The following is a 6,200-nucleotide window of genomic DNA, read 5'->3' as shown; positions in this document are numbered from 1 at the left end:
TAGTGGATAGAATGGGAGAAACTCAATCTTCCCTATCTCCCGCTATTTCAACTTCTTTTGAAATTAATATCCAAATCTTATGGCACACGAAGTCAAGTCAGAATGGAAGAGACGTGTTATCTTTTATGGAGTTTTTCAGAAGTGGTAAGCCTAGTACCTGGTGCACACAGGTGTAGTATAAGGCTGTGGGTTACGCTTGACTCTGAATAATCACAATAATCCAATAAGTTTGCAGAAATGCATAGAAAATTTACAAACAATATCCCATTTCTTCTTGACAACGTGAATCAAAGCATTGATACAAGACATTCCAGGTGAGAAGTTTTAAATGCGTTCACTTCCTGTTTCCCAACCTTCTCACTACAGGATCTGGTCAACAAATACATTTGGATGCTTGTTTTTCCCAGCTCTGATCTAAAGGCACAATGAGATGCCTTTTTGGAGGTGATCCACTTAAATCTTTTTGCTTGTTTGGTGTCGTATAAGGAAAGTGCTCAGTTGAATCCATTTCATGCAGTGCTCACTGCTATTTAAATGACCTCGCACCTGGTTCTAGGGGGTTGTGTGGCTGGTGACTGGGCTCCGATGACTAGAAGAGTCCTAAGATCTTGACTCCCTCTGGAAGTCACGTCCACTGTAATTCAGACAGTTTGGGAGGCTCTGCTTTAGCTGGGGATCATGCTGGGCATGGTTTCTGCTTTGGTCAGGGTAGCATGGTGGACTTTCTTTGGTTCAGAACCTCTCCTCTCTGGCCGCTCTTGGCTGTATGCTTGGGTGGCCAGCCGTGGCTGAGGTGCTGCTTCAGTTGACAGCGTCCGCTGGCTGCGTGAGGCACTATTTGCTGTGGAGTGAGTGGAGGAGGAACCAGAGCATGAGCTCCGGGAGCCTGAGGAAGAGGAGCTAGGTTTCACTAGGTGGGCTTTTGGGGCTTCAGCATCTTCTCGAATTTCATTAGGTCTGTCTGCCTCCTCATATCTCTTTTTGTCTTTCCTTCGGATGAGCAGGCACACCAAGAGGAAAATCAGCAGGGCTCCAGCCACCATGCCTGTCACTGCTCCTGCAACCATGCCGATGCTTTGCACATACTGCACAGTCACTCGCACCACACAGCTTTCCTTCCCAGCCTCATTGCCTGCTGTGTGCTGGTAGAGGCCAGAGGAGGACATGGTGAGGTTCTGCAGCAGAACGCGGCCAGGGTGGTTGTAGTCAATCCTCGATTTGGGAGGTAGATATTCATCCTTTCCCTCTTTCTCTCAGATTCGTCGCCAGTAATACACAATGGGCTTTGTGCCAGAGGATGACTCACACTGCAAAGTCAGGTCACGTCTTTCTGTCAGCTCTCCTTCCAACTCACACTTGGGTATGGATGGTTTCACTAAGACTTTTAAGATGACATGGCTCCACACATAGCGTCCTGAATTCTTCACCTTGCAGGTGTACCAGCCCTCATCACTGGGCTTCAGAGGCCAGGAAATTGGAAGCAAAAGCTACTCAGTCCTTCTGTTCCTCAGCCAAGTTATTGTAGACATGACGACTGGAGTAACAGATCACCTTTTGAGACTAAGGCAGCTCGTCTCATGTGTTCCTTGTCTCTTCAGCTTCTGCTTCCTATGGCCTCTTGGCCCTTGGGCCTCCCGCCTGCATCTGCCCTTCTGCGGCAAGTGTTCCAAAACTCAGTAGCTCCACCAGTAAATGCCCAGAGGCACCCCACTCTGCCAGGAAGCCTCCTGCGCACAGGCAGTCAGCTCTCTCGCTCCCTAGGTCAGCTCCAGCACCATCTTGGCACTGGTCTCCTGGTTCTGCTGCTGTTGGTTCTCTGCCACTGCCACTCCTCTTTCCATTCACAGTTTCAAAACTGCTTCCACATTTTAGGTATCTGTTAGAGCAGCACCCCACTCTCTCGGTACCAAATTCTGTCTTAGTCATCTAGTGCTGCTCTAACAGAAATACCGCGAGTGGATGGTTTTAACAAAGGTTTCCTTACAGTAAAGTAGGCTAAAAGTACAAATTCAGGGCATCAGCTCAAGGGGAAGTCTTTCGTTCTGTGTCAGCTTTCTCATCAATGTTCCCCCGGACTAGGAGCTTCTCTGGGCAGGGACCCCGGGTCCAAAGGACACATTGTGCTCCTGGCACTGCTTTCTTGATGGTATGAGGTCCCCCGAAATAAAATTCCTTTTACTTCAAGATTATTCTAATGCCTCCATATGGCAGAAGTTTTATAAGACAATGCTTTCCCTCCCCAGGGTCTGCTCTTACTTCCCTTCCTAAACATCAGACCCATATGTAGGGCCAAATCTCAGCATAAGCCAACTGGGGAAGTGCTGTGTCTGTAAGGGATGAATGAGATGTTATACCTAAGGAGTTGTAGGACCTGAGTAACAAGTGCAGGCAAAAGCTAGGAGAGAGTAAATGAGAGTGGAAACTGAAGATGCTGGGTTAAGAAGAGTGGGATATAAAGCTAGTGGAAGTTTTTAATGGTGTACTCATCTATGAATGAGTCTCGATGGCACAACAGTTAAGTGCTTGGCTGCTAACCTGAAGGCTGACAGTTCAAACCCACTCCATGGATCTACAGAAGAATGACTTGGCCATCTGTTCTCATAAAGATTACAGCCTAAAAAACCCTATAAAGTAGTTCTAGCCTGTAACAGGTAGTATCTGTTACAGACTTAACTTATTTATAATTTTTAAAAATCTAGCATGTATACCTAAAGTTTAAAGCTAAGCAAAATTTCAGCACCAACCAAAAGGAACACTTAAAATGATTTGCTCCAATCTACACACTCCCAGTTATTTGTTATTAGTGTTCAATATTTCAATGTCATCTTGTCTTTTTAACCCCACAGACTAGACACTATTATTGTTGGTTTATAGTGTTCTGTTTAGATTTACTCGTATATTTACTTTTTTTTTTTCCCCTCAGTACTTCTCTGTGCTTCTCAGACCTTTATTCTAGGACCTTTATTCTTAAGATAACCTTTGTGAAATTGTTTAAATGCTAAACTCTCTGATTTTTTGTTTATCTCAAATATATTATTTTCACTTTCATATTTTAAGGAGAGTTAGTTGAATATTCAATTTCAGATGGCCATTTATTTTCTAGAATCGTGTTTGGTTTCCATTGTTGCTTTTTTGAATTCTTCTGCTGTCTTGTAAATGCCCTTTGTAAGTAATTTTCTCTTGGCAAGGTTTTAAATTCTCGCTTTGTTGTTGGTATATTGTAGTTTCATTACAATGTGTCTTCAGTGTCATTTTTTTAAAATTATTATTTATGTGGAAAGATCTATTTATTTCCTGAATATAAAAATGTATATGTCTTTTAACTCTAGGAAGTCCATAAATTCTCAAACATTGTATTTTGGAATGTCATGGACTCTCCTTCCCATATTCTTTCTTAATCACTTTCTGGAGTTTTTAAAGACATAATTTGGTCATTCTCATTCTACTTTCCCCAAGTTTATTCTCATTCACATTTTTTTCCCATGGTCTCTACTGAATTCTGATACATCTTCCTGTTCGTATATAACTTTAAATCAATATCCCTATTTTTCTATCGTCTATCTATCTGTCTGTCTATCTATCTATGTTCTCAAATGTTTTGGTCTCAAAACTGTTTTCATACTTAAAAATTATTAAGAATCCCAAAGAGATTTTGTTTATTCATGGAAATATCTATCAATATTTACTGTAATAGAAAGTGAAAAAATGTTAGACTATTAATTAATTCAAAAATAATTAATTCAAAAATAGTATACACTTATTACACAGCAACATAAAATTTATTAAAGCAATCGTCTCATTAATTGCTTATATTTTGTAAAAATAACTATGTTTTTCAAAACAAAAAAACTTTGTGAGAAGAATGGCATTTTTACAAATCTCTTTAGCATCTTCCTTAAAAGAAGACAGCTGATTTCTCATGTCTTCTTCTGCAGCCGACATTTTACAATATAACATTTTGGTTGAAGTATGTGAAGAAAACCCAAACTCACACAAATATGTAACTGGAAAAAGGAGGATTATTTTAATAACCTTTATGTTTTTATATGAATATTTTATATTTATATAACCCTCATATATTTTTAGATATATGGGGGTATTCTTATATTTTTATAGCCCCCATATGTTTTTACATATATGGGGATATTCTTGTTTGCTACTTATTGAAGTTTAACAAGTGATAATATATTAAATAATAGTTGCAGTGTGGAAAATGCAGCCATATCAATTAAATTTTCATACTTTCTTATATTAAATCTACTAGGATATCTTATTTTTTAAGTATACTTCACCTAGGTGTTCTTTTGTAACATTATCCATTTGCTATTTGGAAAACATTGGTTCACCATATTATGCAGCTCTTCCAAATGTTGACATATTTCATAATACAAATCAAACAGTCACTTTTGTTACTGATCTCATCACACAAGTCTATAAGAATTTGGATGCTTTCAAGTGTATAGTGATAGATATAAGTTATCCAAAGTCCGAATTTTTTGCTCCAGGGCTTTAATTTCATCATTGGCAACAAATACTGTCAGTTGTTTTCCTTAATAAGACAGGCTCACTTTGATCATATAAAGAAAATACCTGACAAGTACCAAAGACTAAGTAACCATGGTTTGTCTGTTGGTTATTATTTCAAATAAAAATTGTGTCCCATGAAATAAATAGCTGGTTAAGCTCAAAACTCAAACTATCATACATGGTCTTTTCCTCTAAACAACCATTATAGTTCTATATCCAGCACAAGAGCTTTATGCATACTTCCCATGCTATTACAGAGAATACTAAAAAGATGTGTACTTAAGGGTAGAGATATTAAATAACTGTTAATTTTTACTGCCCCATTTAGGATATTCTTAAGTGTAAACTAGCTTTTTAAAATCTTTATTTGTTAAACTACTAGCATACTTTATCATCATTGCTTTGATTCATTCTAAGGTGACAGCAGTTTTACCCATCATTACTTTTGCACCATTTGCTTTTGCAAATGTGAACACAGAATAAAAAGTGACTAACTTCCTACTATTATTGGGAAAATCTAGGGGATATAAGAATATATCTCACTGAAGTCTTTTTTTCTTTTTTGAATGTATAGAGACAAATTTTATTGGTGGTGAGCAGGTGCAAAAGGGGGAAGGGGGAGTCATGGTGTAGGAAGCAGTGAGTTTCTGTTCATGGTGATAGGAAATTTGGCAAAGGTTATGAGCAATGGTTGTACAGCATGATTAACATAATTGATATCACTAAATTGTACACCTGAAAAGTGTTGAATTGGCAAAAGTCGTCTTACATATATATATATATTTTTATTGTACTTCAGGTGAAGGTTTACAGAACAAATAGTTTCTCATTAAACTGTAGTACACATATTGTTTTATGACATTGGTTAACAACCCCAAGACGTGTCAACCCTCTCCCTTCTCGACTTTTTTTTTTTTGGTGAAAATATACGTAGCCAAAGATACACCATTTCAAAAATTTCTACATGCACAATTCAGTGACATCAACTATGCTCTTCCAATTGTGCTGCTATTCTCACTTTAAGATGAAGGTTTACAGAACAGAATAGTTTCTCATTAAACAGTTACTACACATGTTGCCCTATGACAATGGTTAATAACCTCACAACACATCAACACTATTCTTACTCAACCTTGGGTTCCCTATCACGGCTTTCCTGTCCCCTTCTGCCTTCTTGCCCTTGTCCCTGGACTGCTGTGTCTCATTAGTCCCGTTTTGTTTTATGAGGCTGTCCAGTCCCTGGCTGAAAGGTGAACCTCGGAAGTGACTTCACCACTGAGCTAAAAGGGTGTCTGGGAGCCATACGCTCGGGGTTTCTCCAGTCTCCTTCAGGTCAGTAAATCTGGTCTTTTTTGTGTGTGTTAGAATTTTGTTCTACATCCTTCTCCAGCTCTGTCTAGAATCCTCTGTTGTGATCCCAGTCAGAGCAGTCAGTGGTTGTAGCCAGGCACCATCTAGCTGTACTGGACTCAGTCTGGTGGAGGTCTTGGTAACTGTGGTCCATTAGTCCTTCAGACTAATCTTTTCCTTGTATCCTGTTCTCTTCATTCTCCTTTGCTCCCGAAGGGATGAGACCAGTGGAGTATTTTAGATGGCTGCTCACAGGCTTTTAAGACCCCAGACGCTACTCTCCAATGTAGAACATAGAACATTGTCTTTATAAACGGTGTTAT

The 6,200-nt window shown here is 39.1% G+C and overlaps 1 pseudogene; it reads right to left on the bottom strand.

The window, feature by feature from the left end:
* Positions 1–364: 364 nt before the first annotated feature.
* Positions 365–6,200, bottom strand: part of LOC101356137 (CXADR-like membrane protein) — a 38,593-nt pseudogene continuing 32,757 nt past the window's right edge.

Source organism: Trichechus manatus, unplaced genomic scaffold (assembly GCF_000243295.1).
Source record: "Trichechus manatus latirostris isolate Lorelei unplaced genomic scaffold, TriManLat1.0 scaffold00085, whole genome shotgun sequence".
Lineage (NCBI taxonomy): Eukaryota > Metazoa > Chordata > Mammalia > Sirenia > Trichechidae > Trichechus > Trichechus manatus.
This window is presented reverse-complemented; position numbering and strand designations above follow the sequence as displayed.